This window comes from Zeugodacus cucurbitae, chromosome 4 (genome assembly GCF_028554725.1).
Source record: "Zeugodacus cucurbitae isolate PBARC_wt_2022May chromosome 4, idZeuCucr1.2, whole genome shotgun sequence".
NCBI lineage: Eukaryota > Metazoa > Arthropoda > Insecta > Diptera > Tephritidae > Zeugodacus > Zeugodacus cucurbitae.
Genome location: NC_071669.1, coordinates 30295929 through 30306804, shown reverse-complemented (window position 1 = coordinate 30306804; position 10876 = coordinate 30295929). Strand labels below are relative to the sequence as shown.

Genomic DNA, 10876 nt, shown 5'->3' with positions numbered 1-10876 from the left:
GTGGCAATTGTACAGTTTGTCGGCGTAGGCATGTCGGAAGTGAACAAGATATATAAAAGTGGTTCCAGGATACTACCTTGGGGTACTCCTGTTTTTATTGGTTGCAATGTGGTATACGATTGTCGCTGCTTGATTCTGAAGTAGCGGTTGCTCAAGTAAGATTCAAGTAAGTCAGTTAGATATTGTGGTAAGAAACGTCTTAATTTATAAAGTAAACCATGGTGCCATACTCTATCGAATGCCTGAGATACGTCTAAAACCACAGCTGTGCAAATCAATTTATTTTCCATCGCATCTTCTATTATGTTTGTTATGCGATGTACTTGATCGATTGTGGAATGTTGAGTCCTAAAACCGAATTGATGAATTGGTATGATACCTTTTTCTTCAATTATGTTCTCAAGTCTTTTAATAATGACAGCTTCGAGTAGCTTAGACAAAATAGGCAACAATGAGATTGGACGATATGACGAGGCTTCATGTGGACTTTTCCCAGGTTTTTGTACTATAATGATTTCGGATACCTTCCATGACATTGGGATGTATTTAAGATTTATGCAGGCGTTTATTGTCGATGTAAGCTTTGTTAATGCTCTGGGTGTTAAATGTTTCAATACATCACTTGTAATTAAGTCGAAGCCGGGAGCCTTTTTAGGCTTTAATCTAATTTTGATGATATTTTCCACTTCTTTTTTTGTAGTTGGTTGAATTTCGCTTACATATTGCATATTACACATAAAGTGCCATAAATAAAGCTATGAAAATTAAATTTGATATGAAGGATCGCACTATGAAGGGGTATTTTGGATGTAATTTTTTTAGGGAAGTGGGCGTGGCCCCGCCCCCAAATAAGTTTTTGTACAAATCTCGCAAACCAAAAGAGCTATATAAACCAAACTTTCTGCAGTCGTTTTTTAGCCACTTCTTAATACCGTCCAAAAATTAAAGAAATCAAGTAATAACCACGCCCACCTCCCATACAAAGGTTAGGTTGAAAATTACAAAAAGTGGGTTAACTCACTAAAGAAAAACGTCAGAAACACTAAATTTGACATGAAAAATGACAGATGGAAGCTGCACTCAGATTTTTTTATAAAATGGGAAATGGGCATGGCGTCGCCCACTTATGGGTCAAAAACCATATCTCAGGAACTAATCGACCGATTTCAATGAAACTTGGTTTGTAATAGTTTCCTTACATCCCAATGATATGTTGTCAAAATAGGCCAAATCGCTTCACAACCACGCCTACTTCCTATATACCAGAACTTTGAAGACGATCTGAATCGTTTACTTTACAATATATAAAGTAAGCACTAGTGAAGATATCGGTGCAGAACTTTGCACAAATACTATGTTCATAGTGTGTCAGCCCCATTCTGAAAATTGCCGAAATCGGACCATAGGTTTTGAAGGCCCCATATATCGATCGACAATTCAATTGTTAATAGAATTAATTAAAAACTTTGTTGTAGTGCTTTTGTATACTATAGTGTCACTATATTTTGTATACATTATTACAACTGCTGCTCGTCATCACGTAAGTAAATTATTCTTTTATTTGGTAAATTTTTTTACGTACATAAACAAATGCAACACGTTATTAAATAAAATTATATAGAAAACGAGAAACACGTGGGATACATACATATATGTTTACAATAGTGTACAATACTATTAGTATACGCATAGGTATATATCGCTGTCTCTTTCTTGGGCTAGGGAGACAACTTCCTGTTTTACCAACAGTTACATTACAAGAATACAAGTTTGGCGCTAGCGTTTAAAAAGGCGCTGCATTTAAAGTTTGAAGTTGATACATTTTTACAAAATTACAAAAAATCTCGGAAATTTTGGAAAATTAACTCTATGCTTATTTCAGCTAAGAATTAAAAATTATCGGAAAGCCGGAAAAGTTGGAAAACCTGAAAAATTGAAAATATTCTCATTTTATTAGAGAATTTCACAAGGGACGTGATTCGATGGTCGGAAAATCGTTAAAAATTATGGGAAAGCCGGAAAAGTAGGAAAACCCGAAAAAATATATATGCTACAATTATAGCTTTAAAAAAATCTACATCTTTATTTTTGATTATAGATTTGTCTTGAAAATGGATGCGTATGATTCAAATAACGGTCGAAAAAGAAAAAACTCGATAGATGACTCCACTTATGAGGATGAAGTAGAAAAAAGAAAAGAATATGATAATCGCCACAGAGAGAAACACCCACATAAGTCAGACTTGGCGAAACAAGCGAAAAAAGATTATTGCAAACGATACAGAGATAAATGAAGAACGTTAAATTTATTATCAACAGACCAAACGTTTGTACAACAAAGTGTACCTCCTCAAATCGCTGGTCCATCTACCAGAGAAGTGCTTTATATACATCAATTCTCATTGAAATTATGGATGAGAATTGATAAATTTTGTGTTTACTATTTACTAATATTTACTCATTTAAATAAAACCACTTCATTCGAATATACTTTCTATATTATTTACTTCATGTCCATTCAAAAAGTGCCCACATTGCTTTGATAAACTTGATTTTTTATGTACAATTCGCGAGCGCACCTAAAAATGTTCACCCAAAAAAGTGCCCAACGCGCCATAAGTTCATGTCTTCACTTCTGCCTGCACTCCCGAAGTGCAACCCCACTAGTTTTATTTTATTACAATTGTACCTAGTATACAATGATTAAATGATTAAATACTAACAACAATTCAATTCTAATAAGTTAAAAATAATAATTAAAAGCTAAATGTTAGAGAAATCCAGAAATATAAACGGTTTTGGTATATGTTTAAATTTAAAGTGTGTATTAAGGCTTATAAACAGGCTTGAAACTAATCGCTTCAATAACTTTACAAAAGGATCTTCGTGTTTGTTCGCAATGTTTCTCCTCCACACGTATTCAACCACCATACCTGCGAAACTTTCAGGATTGTTGTAATTGTCCTTCACGAAAACCTCTTTATTACTCGCCATTGTGACTCAATACGCACCGTCTTCAGCCACAAAAGAGTTGTCTGGGTCGCTATGATTAAATTTACGGTGCTCATACAAGTCACTGGAGTGCAAATTTGCACTCCTTTATATGGCCTCTGTAGTAGGTCACAAGGACCCACCTTCTTCCGTCCTTGTCCCGTCCATCGCACTTCTTGGACGGCGGTGATGTCAGCCTTTAGTTGTATGAGGACATCAACCAGCTGGGCAGAGGCACCTTCCCAATTAAGGGTCCGGACATTCCAGGTGCATGCCCTTAAATCATTATCCTTAAATCGTTTGCATGGGTCGTCATCAAAAGGACGGTGTCTCATCCGAGGCTCTGTGTTTGTTTTCATTGGGGAGATTTTTTTTATGTGGTGGGTCCCAAGCCCTACGCACAACCGCAGAAGCGGGCTTCGCCTTCTCACTTTAGCTCGCCTCCCAACGGATGTCTGTTAGCTACCCAGGGGATACTTGGTCTAAAACCGGAAGTCGTGAGCTGCTTGAGTCATATGCAAAAGAATCGTTCATGGCCACTCCCAAGTGAAAGGCAATCAGAAACTTTCCTCACTTGCGTGAACTTCTACATATGACCCCATACCTTTATTATATTTCCGTTTGCCAAATTTGCTTTCATCAATTTGGACAATTTTTCCAGGGCCGCCAATTTTACTTTTTTTATACTCTCGCAACATGTTGCACAGAGTATCATAGTTTTGTATATGACGAGTGGATTTGAAATCCCGATGTCTGTCCGTCCGTCGGTACGTCTGTCCGTGCAAGCGATAACATGAGTAAATATTAAGATCTCTTAATGAAACTTGGAACACATATTTCTTGGAACCTTGAGGAGGTTGCTTCCGAAAATGGGAAAAATCGATCCACTGCCACGCCCACAAAATGGCAGAAACCGAAAACCTATACAGTGTCATAACTAAGCCATAAATAAAGTTATTAAAATAAAATGGGGAAAACAAGACCGCTTTAGGGAGGGGCACATTTTGATGTAAATTTTTTGGAGAAGTGGGCGTGGCCCCGCCCTCAAATAGGTTTTTTGTATTTATCTCACAAATTAATAAAGCTATATAAACCAAATTTTCTGCAGTCGTTCACGAAACAAATTTAAGTGAAAAACTATCTATTCCAGTTTCACCATTTGACTTCATTATTATTTAAATGATCTCGCTTTGCCATTTAAATATTATTTAATTATTTCCAATATTTTTTTTCATTTTGACAAATAAATAAAATTTTTTGTTTACATAAATATGTTTTTATTCTTTCTAACATTCATGCCTTTTAATTTTTTGTATGTCAATTTTGAATAATGGTGAAAACCAGAAAATCTATGTACAAAGTTAAATAAAATTTAAAATTAAAATTAAATAGCACTTAATTTTCAATGAAAAAATTTCGTGAAAACGGCGTTAGTGAAGCAAATTTAAAAGTACACTTTAAAAAAACGGAATTTTTAAAGAAAGAAACTGAATTTCTCAGGCATATTGTAACCTCAGAGGATATCAAGCCCAACCCTAATATAATAGATTCCATATTGAAAGACCCATTGCCAAAAACTGAAAAAGAAACCGATTTTAGCATACCCGGACTATGAAAGAAAGTTTACTCTAACCACCGAAGCATCAAATGTGGCTCTTGGAGCTGTTTTAAGTCAACAAGGTTTGTTTTGCAAGGCGGACTCTTAATGAATGAATGTTTGGTCATCAAAATATTTTCGACCATATTTATATGGTAAGAAATTTATCGTAAATAGTGACCATAGACCTCTGCAATGGCTCCACAATTTGAAGGATCCAAACGCCAAACTGCAAAGGTGAAAGTGGAAACTTAATGAGTTCGATTTTGATGTTATTTTGTTGATACTTCACATAATATTGCTACTATTCATTCCACAACAGAAGATTCCGAATCTAATATTCCTATTTCGGAAAGGCCTTTGAATATATTTAAACGACAACTGAGATTGATAAAAAGCAAAAGTAATTCGATATTTTCTACAAGTTATCAACCGTGGGACCGTCAACTGTATTTTTGAAGTGAAAACTTCTTATGGCGCGTTAGGCACTTTTGTGGGTGAGCATTTTCAGCCGTTTTCGCGACAGATGATATTTTACACATAAAGTTTTTTTTTTTTATTGAAACGTAATTAGATATATTTTTACATTTCATATGATTGCAACTAGTGAAACAAAACAAAATTGTACTAACAAGCAATATTTTTCTAATTTTAAAAGATAGATACAATATAAGCGTTTTTTTTTCAGAAACTAAATATTACGTTTAATACTTTTTATTTTCGTATAAGTTCGTAGAATATTGTTCGCTTTAGTCGACGTCTGCTATTTCTAATCTCTCCTAGTCGTCGGGCTTCCGCGTTTACATGATTTTGCAACCTCGCTGAATGTTTCAATGCCGTTTCGTGAATAACTTCCCGGACCATTTTTATATGAAGATCACGGTGCAGGTCTGAATTACGTATATACCACGGGGCATTTACAAATTTGCGCAGGACTTTATTTTGGAACCGTTGTATCGCTTGAATGTATATCGGTGCAGCGCATCCCCACAGTTGAATTCCGTATGTCCAAATAGGTTTCAACATTTGATTATATACGAGAATTTTATTTGAGGTTGTTAGCTGCGATTTGTTACCGATTAACCATCTTATTTTGCTATATCTTAGATTTAGTTCTGCAACTTTTTTTTGTATGTGCTCTTTCCATTTCAGCTTTGCATCTAGCGTTATGCCCAGATATTTCGCAGAGGTGGAGTATGGGACTACCACAATACCAATATGTAAAGGAATATATCTAGCACTTTTGTTCGTGTAGTTTACGTGTATTGATTTCGTCTCGTTTAAAGTAATGCACCATCTCCGTGTCCATTCCACTATTTCGTTAATTGCGGATTGCATTCTGTTGGCCGATTCCACTTCGCTTTTGCCTGTCGTTATGATGCAGGTATCATCAGCAAATGTGGCAATTGTACAGTTTGTCGGCGTAGGCATGTCGGAAGTGAACAAGATATATAAAAGTGGTTCCAGGATACTACCTTGGGGTACTCCTGTTTTTATTGGTTGCAATGTGGTATACGATTGTCGCTGCTTGATTCTGAAGTAGCGGTTGCTCAAGTAAGATTCAAGTAAGTCAGTTAGATATTGTGGTAAGAAACGTCTTAATTTATAAAGTAAACCATGGTGCCATACTCTATCGAATGCCTGAGATACGTCTAAAACCACAGCTGTGCAAATCAATTTATTTTCCATCGCATCTTCTATTATGTTTGTTATGCGATGTACTTGATCGATTGTGGAATGTTGAGTCCTAAAACCGAATTGATGAATTGGTATGATACCTTTTTCTTCAATTATGTTCTCAAGTCTTTTAATAATGACAGCTTCGAGTAGCTTAGACAAAATAGGCAACAATGAGATTGGACGATATGACGAGGCTTCATGTGGACTTTTCCCAGGTTTTTGTACTATAATGATTTCGGATACCTTCCATGACATTGGGATGTATTTAAGATTTATGCAGGCGTTTATTGTCGATGTAAGCTTTGTTAATGCTCTGGGTGTTAAATGTTTCAATACATCACTTGTAATTAAGTCGAAGCCGGGAGCCTTTTTAGGCTTTAATCTAATTTTGATGATATTTTCCACTTCTTTTTTTGTAGTTGGTTGAATTTCGCTTACATATTGCATATTACACATAAAGTGCCATAAATAAAGCTATGAAAATTAAATTTGATATGAAGGATCGCACTATGAAGGGGTATTTTGGATGTAATTTTTTTAGGGAAGTGGGCGTGGCCCCGCCCCCAAATAAGTTTTTGTACAAATCTCGCAAACCAAAAGAGCTATATAAACCAAACTTTCTGCAGTCGTTTTTTAGCCACTTCTTAATACCGTCCAAAAATTAAAGAAATCAAGTAATAACCACGCCCACCTCCCATACAAAGGTTAGGTTGAAAATTACAAAAAGTGGGTTAACTCACTAAAGAAAAACGTCAGAAACACTAAATTTGACATGAAAAATGACAGATGGAAGCTGCACTCAGATTTTTTTATAAAATGGGAAATGGGCATGGCGTCGCCCACTTATGGGTCAAAAACCATATCTCAGGAACTAATCGACCGATTTCAATGAAACTTGGTTTGTAATAGTTTCCTTACATCCCAATGATATGTTGTCAAAATAGGCCAAATCGCTTCACAACCACGCCTACTTCCTATATACCAGAACTTTGAAGACGATCTGAATCGTTTACTTTACAATATATAAAGTAAGCACTAGTGAAGATATCGGTGCAGAACTTTGCACAAATACTATGTTCATAGTGTGTCAGCCCCATTCTGAAAATTGCCGAAATCGGACCATAGGTTTTGAAGGCCCCATATATCGATCGACAATTCAATTGTTAATAGAATTAATTAAAAACTTTGTTGTAGTGCTTTTGTATACTATAGTGTCACTATATTTTGTATACATTATTACAACTGCTGCTCGTCATCACGTAAGTAAATTATTCTTTTATTTGGTAAATTTTTTTACGTACATAAACAAATGCAACACGTTATTAAATAAAATTATATAGAAAACGAGAAACACGTGGGATACATACATATATGTTTACAATAGTGTACAATACTATTAGTATACGCATAGGTATATATCGCTGTCTCTTTCTTGGGCTAGGGAGACAACTTCCTGTTTTACCAACAGTTACATTACAAGAATACAAGTTTGGCGCTAGCGTTTAAAAAGGCGCTGCATTTAAAGTTTGAAGTTGATACATTTTTACAAAATTACAAAAAATCTCGGAAATTTTGGAAAATTAACTCTATGCTTATTTCAGCTAAGAATTAAAAATTATCGGAAAGCCGGAAAAGTTGGAAAACCTGAAAAATTGAAAATATTCTCATTTTATTAGAGAATTTCACAAGGGACGTGATTCGATGGTCGGAAAATCGTTAAAAATTATGGGAAAGCCGGAAAAGTAGGAAAACCCGAAAAAATATATATGCTACAATTATAGCTTTAAAAAAATCTACATCTTTATTTTTGATTATAGATTTGTCTTGAAAATGGATGCGTATGATTCAAATAACGGTCGAAAAAGAAAAAACTCGATAGATGACTCCACTTATGAGGATGAAGTAGAAAAAAGAAAAGAATATGATAATCGCCACAGAGAGAAACACCCACATAAGTCAGACTTGGCGAAACAAGCGAAAAAAGATTATTGCAAACGATACAGAGATAAATGAAGAACGTTAAATTTATTATCAACAGACCAAACGTTTGTACAACAAAGTGTACCTCCTCAAATCGCTGGTCCATCTACCAGAGAAGTGCTTTATATACATCAATTCTCATTGAAATTATGGATGAGAATTGATAAATTTTGTGTTTACTATTTACTAATATTTACTCATTTAAATAAAACCACTTCATTCGAATATACTTTCTATATTATTTACTTCATGTCCATTCAAAAAGTGCCCACATTGCTTTGATAAACTTGATTTTTTATGTACAATTCGCGAGCGCACCTAAAAATGTTCACCCAAAAAAGTGCCCAACGCGCCATAAGTTCATGTCTTCACTTCTGCCTGCACTCCCGAAGTGCAACCCCACTAGTTTTATTTTATTACAATTGTACCTAGTATACAATGATTAAATGATTAAATACTAACAACAATTCAATTCTAATAAGTTAAAAATAATAATTAAAAGCTAAATGTTAGAGAAATCCAGAAATATAAACGGTTTTGGTATATGTTTAAATTTAAAGTGTGTATTAAGGCTTATAAACAGGCTTGAAACTAATCGCTTCAATAACTTTACAAAAGGATCTTCGTGTTTGTTCGCAATGTTTCTCCTCCACACGTATTCAACCACCATACCTGCGAAACTTTCAGGATTGTTGTAATTGTCCTTCACGAAAACCTCTTTATTACTCGCCATTGTGACTCAATACGCACCGTCTTCAGCCACAAAAGAGTTGTCTGGGTCGCTATGATTAAATTTACGGTGCTCATACAAGTCACTGGAGTGCAAATTTGCACTCCTTTATATGGCCTCTGTAGTAGGTCACAAGGACCCACCTTCTTCCGTCCTTGTCCCGTCCATCGCACTTCTTGGACGGCGGTGATGTCAGCCTTTAGTTGTATGAGGACATCAACCAGCTGGGCAGAGGCACCTTCCCAATTAAGGGTCCGGACATTCCAGGTGCATGCCCTTAAATCATTATCCTTAAATCGTTTGCATGGGTCGTCATCAAAAGGACGGTGTCTCATCCGAGGCTCTGTGTTTGTTTTCATTGGGGAGATTTTTTTTATGTGGTGGGTCCCAAGCCCTACGCACAACCGCAGAAGCGGGCTTCGCCTTCTCACTTTAGCTCGCCTCCCAACGGATGTCTGTTAGCTACCCAGGGGATACTTGGTCTAAAACCGGAAGTCGTGAGCTGCTTGAGTCATATGCAAAAGAATCGTTCATGGCCACTCCCAAGTGAAAGGCAATCAGAAACTTTCCTCACTTGCGTGAACTTCTACATATGACCCCATACCTTTATTATATTTCCGTTTGCCAAATTTGCTTTCATCAATTTGGACAATTTTTCCAGGGCCGCCAATTTTACTTTTTTTATACTCTCGCAACATGTTGCACAGAGTATCATAGTTTTGTATATGACGAGTGGATTTGAAATCCCGATGTCTGTCCGTCCGTCGGTACGTCTGTCCGTGCAAGCGATAACATGAGTAAATATTAAGATCTCTTAATGAAACTTGGAACACATATTTCTTGGAACCTTGAGGAGGTTGCTTCCGAAAATGGGAAAAATCGATCCACTGCCACGCCCACAAAATGGCAGAAACCGAAAACCTATACAGTGTCATAACTAAGCCATAAATAAAGTTATTAAAATAAAATGGGGAAAACAAGACCGCTTTAGGGAGGGGCACATTTTGATGTAAATTTTTTGGAGAAGTGGGCGTGGCCCCGCCCTCAAATAGGTTTTTTGTATTTATCTCACAAATTAATAAAGCTATATAAACCAAATTTTCTGCAGTCGTTTCTTTTAGCCACTTCTTAATGCAGTCCAAAAATGAAAGAAATCGGATAATAACCACGCCCACCTCCCATACAAAGGTTAGGTTCAAAATTACTAAAAGTGGGTTAACTAGCTAAGGAAAAACGTCAGAAACACTAAATTTCACAAAAGCAATGGCAGATAGGATCTGCACACTTTTTTTACAAAATGGAAAATGGACGTGGCATCGCCCACTTATGGGTCAAACACCATACCTCAGGAACTACTCGACCGATTTCAATAAAACTTGGTTTGTAATAGTTTCTTAACATCCCAATGATATGTTGTGAAAATATGCCAAATCGGTTCACAACCACGCCTACTTCTTATATACCAGAACTTTTAAGACGATCTGAATCGTTTACTTTACAATATATAAAGTAAGCACTAGTCAAGATATCGGGACAGAACTTTGCACAAATACTACATTTATAGTGTGTCAGCCCCATTCTAAAAATCGCCGAAATCGGACCATAGGTTTTCAAGGCCCCATATATCGAACATGAGGACCTCGGTGCTTCTAACCTAATATTAGGGTTTCCAACTTTCAATGGACTTTATACATTATATATGACGCATATGTGGGTCAAATTGTGTATTATATAATATTAATGAAGTTAAATAAATTGCGAGAGTATCAAATGTTCGGTTACACCCGAACTTAGCCCTTCCTTACTTGTTTTTAATTTGGTATATCATCACAGCTTCACGGCAATAATTGAACCAGTCGCATATGGTTGCGGTAGATAGAATTGGTTCTCTGACAAAA

At 36.0% G+C, this 10876-nt stretch overlaps 1 long non-coding RNA gene across 1 annotated transcript; it reads left to right on the top strand.

Moving 5' to 3' along the window:
• The first annotated feature begins 4601 nt into the window (after positions 1 to 4601).
• On the top strand, positions 4602 to 8212 carry LOC105218413 (uncharacterized). Its single transcript, XR_003752856.2, has 4 exons — positions 4602 to 4743; positions 4911 to 5085; positions 7870 to 8010; positions 8086 to 8212. It is a non-coding gene; the product is annotated as an uncharacterized LOC105218413 (long non-coding RNA).
• The last annotated feature ends 2664 nt before the right edge of the window (positions 8213 to 10876 follow it).